This window comes from Elephantulus edwardii, unplaced genomic scaffold (genome assembly GCF_000299155.1).
Source record: "Elephantulus edwardii isolate Elephantulus edwardi_28Jun2011 unplaced genomic scaffold, EleEdw1.0 scaffold00069, whole genome shotgun sequence".
In the NCBI taxonomy this organism is placed as follows: Eukaryota; Metazoa; Chordata; class Mammalia; order Macroscelidea; family Macroscelididae; genus Elephantulus; species Elephantulus edwardii.
In genome coordinates this window covers 4,064,608-4,076,681 of record NW_006399819.1, presented here as the reverse complement: position 1 = coordinate 4,076,681, position 12,074 = coordinate 4,064,608, and positions in this window count along the sequence as shown.

Sequence of the window (12,074 nt, the reverse complement as noted above, 5' to 3'; positions counted from 1 at the left end):
CCACAGATGTAATCGATCTGATTCCTATGCATACCATCAGGTGAAACCCAAGTATATAACCTGCATTTATGTCTCTTAAAAAATGTATCTGCTAGGAATAAGTCATTACTTGTGCAATATTCGATCATTCTCTCTCCAGCTCCGTTTCTGTCACCGAGTCCATGTTCTCCAACTACTGAATCTTCTTCTCTGTTCCCATATTTTGTATTTCAGTCACTCATTATTATCCTTTGCATGTTCGATAATCTTGATTGCATGTTCAATGGATCTGCAATTGTAAACTTTGGTAAAAATCTTCTATAGCCTCTTCCTTTGCTCTGGTTGTTGGTGCATATATGTGAATGATAGTGGTATTCACTGGACTTCTTTGTATGTGTATGGATATTATCCTGTCACTGGCAATATTGTACTTCCAGATGGATCTAGCAATGACTTTTTTGACTATGAAAGCAACTCCATTTTTTCTCACCTTTTCATCTCCACAGTAATATAGCATATGATCATCCGACTCAAAATGCCCCATGCCAGTCCATCTCATCTCACCAATGCCTAGTATGTCAATATTTATGTGTTCCATTTCTCCATTAACAATATCTAATTTTCCTACATTCATGGTTCTCACATTCCATGTCCCAATCACTAGTGTCTGTTTACAACTGTTCCTCTTCCTTTGTATTTCCATACTTGAAAGTGCAACCTCAGTTGCCCTTTCTGTTATCTACATGTGTTCTTCAGAGACATTGGTCCCAACTTAAGGAACTACCAGCAGCTGATGTGTTTGGAATCACAGAAGCCAAGGAAGCTTCATATATAAGCTATTAGATCAAGGGCTGGTCAATGGGAGATAGATGTGAAGGGAGTGTGTAGAAGTGGATGGGTATCCTGGTGGATGGTGGAGCAGGGAAATAAGTGAGTAAAGACACGTGTGCCGAATGCAGGGACAACACTAGCACTAATGGTTAACTCCACAGTAAGGAATATACCTTTAACTTTCTGGTCTGTCTTGATACTTCTCTAAGTCTGAACATTTACATTAAGACAGACTAGGAAGAAGAATTGGCCATTTCTGAAATATAAGGCTTCTTCTATGTACTGTGTATAGAACAGTCTAAAGGCAATGAACTTAAGTAATAAAAAATAAGAATTTTAAATAAGACTCTCTCATTGTCATCAACCTGGAACTGACTCATGGCTGACCCCCTCCAGTGGATTTTCAGAAACTCTTAGGAAGAACATTTTTTTTTTCAAATTTATTTTGGTGATTCAGTTGCTTTAGATCACTGTTGGGTTTTCTTTGAAAAACACCTAGGAAACTTACTGCAAGGTAGATGGTTAATGCAGTGGTTAAATGATAATATATATAATAATAGTTAAATGGTAGTATATACAATATAGTTCTATGTGGTTTAGATAGAAATAGACGTGAGAAGTATGAACAGAAAGAATTTATTTTGTTCTGAATTTTTAAAATAATCCAATTTTATATCATAGGTGACTTTTTCCCATTAATATCATCTTTTGGTATTTCTTGAAGCTTGAGTTCTCTTTTTTTGTTTGTTTGTATTGTTTCCCATGTTGTTTCTAATCTGTTTTTAAACTGCTTTCAGAAAGAGTCTGTCAGCAACACTTTGATCACATGATGAGTTTTCCTCAGGTAAATTGGTTAATAGGTCCAATGGCAGGTAGGGTCATCATTTCTAGTTACATTTATACTGGGATAATAACTTTAAAAAATAAAAAAGATGAGCTATCAGATAAGCGGTGCTGGAATCCACACTTAGTTCCTGACATTGGGAGAGCTGGGCAATAAGCCCAGGGCTCTAGCTGTTTCTGCAGAGATCACCGGCAGGTGCCTACAATGAGACTCTGTTCATCCACTTTAATTAGTACCTCATCACTTTCAGCTTGGTGTCACCCAGCTGGCTAGAGCAAGACGACACCTCCAGCTTGAACTGGGCTCCATTCCATTTTCTTGGAGCTCATCAAGACATTTGGTGCTTTCTTTAAGTGCAGCTGGTGCTGGCACTTTCATTGTAAATTTAAATCTCTGTTTGGAAAAAGGTGATAAGAACAGTTTGTTTCAAGTCCCTAGTGTTTAAGCCTTAAGCAATTCCCAGCAAATACATTCAAGGCTCCTTCTGGTTTGATGGGCTAAAATTTGTAGTCGTCTTATTAATAGCAGCAGTATTCAGATTCTCCATAATGATATGCACCCCAAGGAAATCTCTACATGGGCATCACTGTTACTTTGTGGTTCAAAGTTTGTGCTGGTTGCTTTCAGGATTTTCAGCAGTGCTTGTTGATCTGTCTGTGCAAGTTAAGAGAAAAATACCAGCATCTGCATGCATTTATTTGTGTGTTGTTTTTTCCCCCTCTTGTTTCATTGGGACAAAAAGTAGGATGCTTACTCGATGCAATCTGTTTTATTGCAGTTCCTTCTCACTAACACAGAGTGCTAACATCCGGGCTGCACGGGGAGTAACATGGCAGCTTAGTGCTCTTCTGCTTGTCTGTACAGTTAATTACATTATCAGTGCTTAACTTACCTCTTTATAAATTATCTTAACATACATTAGGCTTAAAGACATTAAATAAAATTTTCAATATTTATATATTTTAAAACCACTTTGCATATTTTTTCTTTCCCCAGCATTGGAGGGGTTGATTAAAATATCTGTCCTTTTGTTGCTTTCATTTTAAACATCTTTACTCTTTGAGCTTAATTTGTAGGAGATGCTCAAAAATATCAATTAGTTTATTTTTATATGATATTTTAAATAGTCTTCCATGATTCCTTTTTGTTCTCTCAACTTCAAGATGATTCTTTTTTTATTACCATTATAAGTCATAATAATACAATACATTGTAGACAATGTGTTTTATGGGCATTATCTAATTTGTCCCTCCAGACAATTCTCTGAATTTTATAGGCAGGGAAACAGAAATTGGGACAAGCTAAGACATGATCTGAGGTTTCACAATGGGTGAGAGAGATGATGGATCCCGAGGCCAGCCTGCTATATATAAGCACAGAGCAAGAAATCAAGATAGTTCAAAGATTTCATACCTCCCACCAGAACCTAGGGGGAGCTCTGGTGGCCTAGTGGTAGGAATCTACACTGCAATCCTGAAAAGGCACACAGTTCAAATCCATCAACTGCTCCACAGAGAAGGATGAGCAATATCTTCCTTTGCAATTACTGCCTCTGAAAACCAACTGGAGGCTTAGCTATCATGCACAGTAACACCAGAGCCTCTTGCCTAGTAAGCAACCACCAACAAATAAGAGGCCTTGACCACTAGCAAAGAATCCCAGAAGCATGATGTCTTTTTTTCCAACAAATGACCTCTCTTGACTACATATCCAAAGTATAAAAGATGAAGTTTCAGTCTTTTTGCTTCTTGGAACACCTTGGGTGCTCTCCTTTAAGACAGACTTGTTTGTTCTTTTGGTTGTTGTTGTTGATTGCCGTCAAGTCAAGCACACCTAATAGCGACCCTATAGACAAAAGAGCTGAAAGCCTTTCTGTAACTATTGTAGATTCTCAAAGTTCATAGTTTCCAGGAGTATGTTGTTTAGGAAGTGGATACCACTCCTGCTTCAGTATATTCAATAGTTTTTACTAACACAGCAATTTAAAAACATTAATTTTTTCAGTCTTCTTAATTCATTGTTCAGCTTTTAAATGTACAGAAGTAATAGAAAATATGATAGTTTGGATCAGGAGCACCCTAGTTGTTAAACTAATACTTTCGTTTTTTAGCAATGACCTCTTTTAGAGAGTCCTTAGACAGTAGATTTCCCCAGAGCAACGCATCATTTGATTTCTTGACTGCTATTATAATGCATGTTGATTGTAGATTCAAGTAAAATGAAATTGTTAACAATGTTAAGTCATTGACAACCCCAATGGCAGTAGTATCTATATAAAAATGCATAAACAAAAGGACTTACTCACATACTCACTGCATTAGATTTGGAACTGACTCATAGCTGACCCTCCACTGAGTTATCTCACTGTAAATTGTACAGGTGGAGATTGCCCACCTTTCAGCTACACTGCTGCTGGTAGATTTGAACCAACATAAAGGCACGGTCTTTGGATTAGCAGAGTAATTCCTGGTTCATAATAAGATCTAATACTACAACAGTAATAAATGACAGTCATTACATAACTAATACCTTTTTTTTGTTAATATGTTTTATTTTCACAGCAAGATGGTATGAGGTATAGTTTTATTATATGTATTTTCTGGTGGGAAAAGAGTGATATAAAAAGGTACAGCCATTTAACACAATGATTGATGCCAGTCATTCTAGTGGTAATGGTAACACTGACTCATTGCAGCCTCACATAATTTAATTACTTCTTCAAATAGTAATTTTATCACCACTTATTTTACAGTCTTGGAAAAGAAGCCTCTGAACGATATTCCCAAAGAATTAGGGCATGTGTATATTTCAGCATTCATGTCACTGCTTTTACTTGTTAAAAATCAGTTATTGTTAATAAAACTACTCATTAAAGCAGAAAATAGATACAAATTAAAGGTACTAGATTTGAACTTTAGATAACATTAAAAATGTTTGTTGACTGAATGTATTGCAATTATTTCTATCAATATCTAGTGACAATTATTTGAGACACATGAAAGTAACTGCAGATAATTGGAAAATTGTTTGTAAAAATAATAGTTGAGCTCATTGAGAATTCAAAACTCCAATAATCTTCCAAGAGGAAATTAATTTCACGCAACTCAAGCTGTAGAAAACAGATCTTTGCTATTCAAGATCTCTCAGATGTTGGGTCACATGGGAAATGTTTTCTCCCTGGGTTAAGCATAGATTTCATAAAAGGTGGAATCAGAAGGTTGAAATAATCAGCATCATTTTTAGATGCTACCACGCTCTTCTTAGTTTTTTTCAGCATCTCAGGTGAGGTTACTGGGCGGAGCAATGACCCTCAGCTCAGAAGCTCCAGGGCAGATGGGCTACTGCCTGGGGCTGGAAGGGAATCAAGGATGAGCCTTGATTGGAAGGAGAACCATGAGGTGTTTTTGTTAATCTGGGTAACCTCATTTTCATCTCATTTAACTAGTGGGAGTTAATTGAACTACCTGCTGAGATCTCTGGCACATAGCTAAATAAGGTGAAATGAGGCTACAATGTTCCCTAACCCACTTTTGGCCCAATTTACAGTATGGGTTGGTTTGCAAAGAGGCTCAGAAAACACTTTGCAAAGGACAGTTTACAACTGACTACTTTATAGCTTAAGGAGCTCTGGTGGCACTGTGCTTAAGCATTTGGTTACTCACCAAAAGTTTAGCAATTCAAATTTACGGGGGCTCTGTGAGGAAGTTGTGGCAGTTTGCTTCAAAAGTTGCACAGCCTAGGAAGCCCTATGTTGCTGTTTTGTACCATCAAGTCGGAACTGACCCATCGCTGACCTGCCATTGAGTTTTCAGAAGCAGTAAATCACATGGGAGGAGATTTTCTATCCTTCCCCTGGGGAGCATCTGGTGGATTTTGAACCATGAGCCTTTGGTTTCTTACCACTAGGCCACTAAAGCTGTCTTAGAAACCCTTTAGAGCAGTACAACTCTGTTTTACAGGGTTTCTATGAGTGAGAATTAACACCATGGCAAAAGGGACTTTGTAACGATACACATACAGGTGTATGACTATCTGATTGTGGAGTTTCTCCACCCTTCCTTAAATGCTCTTCCCTCTTTTGTCCCCTCCATGCCACCCATGTCCACTTTTGATCTTTTCAAGCCAATTGTAAACATATTTTCAGAATTTCTTACCCACCTCTGGATGGATGTTCCATCATTGTCCTGGTATGTTGGTCTTCTTCATTCGTTGTCCAACATCTGCATGCATACAAAACAATTAAAATACCATGAAGTGGCTCAGATTTTCCTTAGTTTTTAAACTGATATCTTTGATCTTCCCACTATAAAAAAGTCCTTGACAGTAGATTTTTCCAATGTAATATTCATTTTTATTTTTTGATTGCTGCTTCCATGGGTGTTGTGGCTCTAAGTTAAGTAAAATTCTTAACAAGGTCAAGCTTTGCTTCATTTATAACGATGTTGTCTATTGATCCAGTGTTGATGATGTTTGTTTTCTTCATGCTGATATATGGTCCATATTGAAGGTGGCATCCATTTCCTAAACAGCATGTCTCTGGAAACTCTATGAACATTGAGAATCAACAATAGTTATAGAAAAGCTTCGGGTCTTTTGTTCTAAGGGGTTGCTATAAATCGTGCTCGACTCAATGGCAATCAATAACAACACAACAATAACAGTCTTTGATCTTATTCATTAAGTGCTTCAAATCCTCTTACATTTGACCAGTTAAGATTGTGTCATCTGAATAATGAAGGATGTTGCTGAGTCTTCCACCAATACTCATGGCATATTCTTCTTCATAGAGTTTCTGAATAGATGTCACCGATCCCTTCGGAAAGGCTGTACGGAGCTGAGCTGCTAAACCAAAGACAAGTGCCTCTCTGACAGTATGAATACCCCCAGGGCTCTGTAGGAGAAACACGGTCTCCTGCATGAGGTTTTCTGGTTTTATTTTCTGCATGATGTTTTTTTAAGTCTCTTCATTAGCTTCCAAAACTGTATTTCTATAATGAAAAAACAAAAATCATCACTGTGGGACCAATAGGTAGATGGAAAAATATTGAAGTTGTATGATTTCTTTTTGCTAGAATCCACAATTAACACTCAGAATAGCAGTCATCATGAAACCAAAAGATATTTCACATTGGGACAATCTGCTGTTAAGAACTTCTCCAAAGTGCTAAAGAGCAATAATGTCAGATTAAGACTAAGGTGTATGTGATCCAACCCATATGGGTTTCTCTGTTGTTTCTATGTAGCTGAAAATTTAACAATGAATAAGGATTACAGAAGAAGAATTGAAAGCTTTGCATTGTGGTGTTACAGAAGAGTACTGAGTAGCACATGGACTGCTAAAAGCACAAACAATTCTATTTTGAAGGAAGTAGAAAAAGGGTGCTCTGTAGAGACAAGACTAATGAAACTTGGTTTCACATACTTTGGGCATGTTGCCAGAAGGGGCTTTATTGGAAAAAAAGACCTAATGCTGGGAAAAGGAGGAGGATGGGAGAAAGAGAGGAAGACCCACAATATGATGGGCTTGGAGCAATGGATTCCAGCATATTAAAGATATGAGGATCGTCCAGGCTAGAGCAGGGTTCTGATTGATTTGTAGCTTTTCGACGAGTCATAGTTGATTTGTAGCCTTGCTATGAATCATAGTTGACTGCATGTCACCTAACATCACCACCATACAAGTCCAAATTTTTGTCTTTAAAATAAAAATGTTCAATATTTAGCATTGCTATGACTTCATTAATCAATTATTAGGGCTTATTCTTTCTATTGTCATTGCTGTCAAGTTAGAAGAGACTCAGAGCTGACTTTCTAGTGGGTTTCAATTTACAGCAAAAAAACAATAAAGTTTGAATAAAGCATTATTATATTTCTGCACTGCTTTGGAGAAGTACTAGTGGAGAATTTATGTCAGTGATTCATCTCCTTAAAATTACACATTATTCTTTTACCACTGAAGTAATGTATGTTTATTGTTGAAAAAAAAAGTTTAACTCAAATATTTATATATACTCACTATCTTTTTCCTTATCTTGAACATATAGATTGCTCTAAAAACATGAGGCAATATATATTTTTGTACTTCATTTTCCTTGCAATTCTGAAATTAAATGGTGCTTGAATTAGTCATGTATACTAATTGCTGTAAATTTCTACTTTTTTTAAAAAATTTCTACTTTGTATTCTAAAAATTCCCTATTTTATCTTTGCTTTTAACCTGTGTTTTGGTCACATTTAGTATTTTATGCAAGTGGAATAACAAACAAACAAAAATCATTGCCATTGAATCAAAAGTGCCTCACCGCTGACCCCCAGCAGGCTTTTTGGAAGCTGTAAATTACACTGGAAGAAATCATGTCTCTTCCTCTCCTGGAGCCACTGGTGAATCCACAGGTACCACCTTTCAGCTCGCAGTGCGACTCCCTACACAGTACGCCACAAGAGCTCTCTCCAGTATGAATATACTTTTACAATGTACCGTTACCGGTAGGATGTCTCTTTCCGAGGACTAGCTCCTCCTGGCAATATGCCAAAAGTATATTAGACAAGTTTCACTATCTTTGCCTTTAAGGAGCACCCTGGTCACATTTCAAGGTCGATTTGTTTATACCTTTGGCAGTCCCTGGGATATTCATACACTGAACAGGAGAGGGTGGCATATTACTGAGGACAACGAAGGTTCCATGCCAGAAAGTATTCCACACCTTGTCTGATGCTTCCTTTCATTTGTACACTTTCAAGTTATCATAAATGGGTAACTGTAAATACAAATAATAGTCTCCATGGATTCTGTGAGCTGTTGCAGGGTATTAAACAACCTCTGGAGGAGGAAAGAGATCCTGCCTTAGCGCAGTGTTGATAATTCAGAGATGAGCTCTGTAGGCAATCATAGTCCTAACTTGAAAGAAACCAGCTTTGGGAAGCTAACGAACTGGGAAAAACGGCTTGGATCATTGATGAGGAATGGCAGACCCTTTCTAGGTGTGATGTCGCCCCATTCCATAGAAAGAATGAGAAACTGGTTTGACGAAGTGGAGAATTGAGCAGACTCCTGAGCTCACTTACTGCTGGCACCTGGTAACGTAATCCTGGCAGCCTGGGATGTTTGGATCTACTTCCACGTGGTCAGGGTGAGAGAGGAAGTTCTACAGACAAAGTGACTGATGATGGCGATCTTAGAAATGTGGAAAGTTGAACCCTGGCCTCATTTCCAGGTAGAAATTTAATTCATCCTGATCTTTGCCATAGAGTTAGTGATAAAAGTGACATTTGTCCACCTTGCCCTTGTAATAGTGCTCTTAGCTACAGCATCAGATAATTCTGGAGAAAAAAAAAACCAACCAACACACCACAAAACTGTAGCCATGTATATATAGATTAAAGAGGGCAGGCATGCTGAAGTTTTATCCGTATTTCCGCATACTGTCAGTCACAACATGATTACAGTATTTGGGAGGGGGGATAAAAGGAGAGACGTTAAGTTGACCAGGTTATTTTTTACATTGAATGTGACTTGATGTTTGAGTTTAAACAAGGTGCTTTCCAGCATGTTTGCTTTTATAAAACTCTTAATAGACCTATGGAAATTGAAGACACATGTTTCCTAATTACAAGATAAGCTCATTTGAAACTCTCCAGAATAAGGCTGAATGTTTTCTAAATCATTGTGTCTCTGATTTTCAAAAGACTAAATCGAATTCCCAAACTCAAACAATTGTGCTGAAGTTAATTAAGAGAACTTTGTTACTTTCTTTGGTGCTTTTTAAGGAGTATAGGTTTCTAAAGGATATAAGTTTTCACATTTTAAATCATGAATGTCTTCCATAGAAGCTAGTTCCTACCAGATGAGCACCAGTACCTTGTGGGCCACCTAGACACACACACTGCTGGAGAAAAAAAGTCTCCGTGGGTCTGTCTTTTAGAAATTGGAATTTAAAAATTAGTTCAATGATTAAGCAAAATCACACAGCAGATAAAAAAAAACAAACCAAAACCAAATTGTTTATAGCATCTATTCTTAAAATTTCATCATCTTTCTTTTTCAAACAGCAGGCAGAACTAAGGGCAGCAAAACTACTTACCTGTTTCTATAGATTATTTTATTTGGGCTCCAGGTTTCAGAATGAACTTCGGCTCCAATTCTTGTAGACAGCTGAACTCCATAAATCCACAGGTGTTTAAGTAGCCCTAAAGGCTAGGTCAGATAGCAGACTTGTCCACTCTGACTTTATGGGGATTTCGTACTGTGTAAACAACACTTGCAAGGATTCCTCTTTACTGTGGTGTAAAACCAGTGGCTGGAAAAGCCACTTTTGAGTTTCCTTCCTGAAAGTATGAGTTGGTTCAGTTTTCCTTCTGTCCTGAGTTGTGAATGTTAGATTATTTTGTATGTGGTATATGGTGGAGGTCCATCAACAGGACAACAAAAGGGAGAGCTTCTCAGAGTTAAAATTAGTAGTCTTATAAGAGAAAAAAAAATATTGTTACCATATTTTTCCATCTTTCCATAAACTATACTTAATAAAATAACTGTGAAATGTCAATATATAATTTATTTGATGCTTTTTTTAAAGTAGAAAAGTACTTTCAGGTAGCATTCTAATAACAGAAATTGTAGCCAAGTTAGCATAGGGAAATGAGGGTCTTCTTTGGTTTTTTCATTCTGAACCATGTTTCTGGTAAGTAACTACTAACACAGACAAAACAAAAACAAAAGCAATGTTGTAGACATTTTTTATAACCAGAATTCTCGTATGTCTAAACTAACAAGTAAAATGTACAACTCATTACTAATATTAAATAATATTCATCCTTCTCCATTGGACTGATAGGCAACATCATGATAGATGGAAAAAAGATTGAGACTGTTAACAACTTCATCTAACTCAGATCCATAATCAATACACTTCATACCACCAGTCAGGAGAACAGGAGAGGCATTGCACTAGGAAAGAAGATAGTAAAGAATCTCTTCAAATTATTGAAGAGCAATGATATCAGTTTAAAGACTAAGATGTACCTGATTCAGTTCATGGTCTTTTCAGTCACTTGCTTTGCATCTGAAAGCTGGGCAATGACTAAGGATGAGAGAAGAATTGATGCCTTTGAACTGGGATTGGAAAATAACACTGAATACTTCATGGACTGCCAAAAGAGTAAACAGATATGTGTTCTGGATAAGGTGTAGCCAGAGTGCTCCTTAGAGGCAAAGATGATGAAGCTTCATCTCATATACTTTGGGCAGTTACTAGGAAAGATTATTCCTCAGAGAGACATCGTGCTTGGAAATGTGGAAGGACAGTGAAGAAGAGGAAGACCCTTAACCATGTGGATTGACAGAATAACTCGAGGGCACCTTACAACAAGATTAGCATCATGCTTTTTATTCATTTTATCAGTTTATAGCAGATATTCTGCAATGACTGATATATAATTAGACTTTGGCTTTATAATCTCAGAATTACTGTAATTTCCTATACTTCTGTTAAAAGATGTACTAAATACATCATTAATATTGTTGTTGTTAAGTGCCAACCCACAGCGACCCTATGAATGAAAGTCTTGAACACAAAACTTTCATCTTTTCTCCATGTTCATAGAGTTTCTGGAGGCAACCTTTTTTTGGAAGTGTATGCCACTTCTGCTTCCAAGCCTGTTCCTGAGATCCACAAAAAACAGGCCTGAGGGCAGCAGGCCTGAGGTCCCAAAAGCCTTTTTTAAATAAGAGGCAAAACCAATCAGCTCACATTCTATTGTGAACCACAGCCACACCAGAAAACACACCCAATTTGCAGAATCAGAATCGGGTGTTCCACTCATCTTTCCAGCCTGGAAATAGCCTTATTAATGTATTATACACATTAAATGTACTGTATACATTGAGTTATATGACAAAACTATGACATTCAAATATCCCACAATAGAATATCATTTCTTCAGCTTAGACTGGGAAATTGAGTGTAAAGAAGACAAGAAGTTAAAAAAAGAAAACATGTACTTAGAATGGGAACATCATATTACCAGTGTTTGTATGTTGTTGTGTGTCGTGTGTTGGGTCACTTGTAATTTATACCTGATGGATAATAGCTCTGAATTCTGCTCTGTCTTGAGCCAATTTCATTGTCTCTGACACACCAGTCAGTGAGTCAATCCATCTCATCCAGGGTCGTCTTCTCTTGTGTTGTCCCTCTATCCTTCCAAGAATGATGTCCTTCTCCAAAGATTGGTTCTTCCTGGCAACATGCCCAAGGTATGTAACATGTTGTTGTTGTTATGTGCCGTCGAGTCACCTGCGACTCATAGCGACCCTATGTACTACAGCCCTAAACTCCGCTCTGTCCTGTGCCAATCGCACTGTCTCTAACACTCCCATCCCAATTATCCCAGTCACTGAATCAATCCACCTCATAGAGGGCCTTCC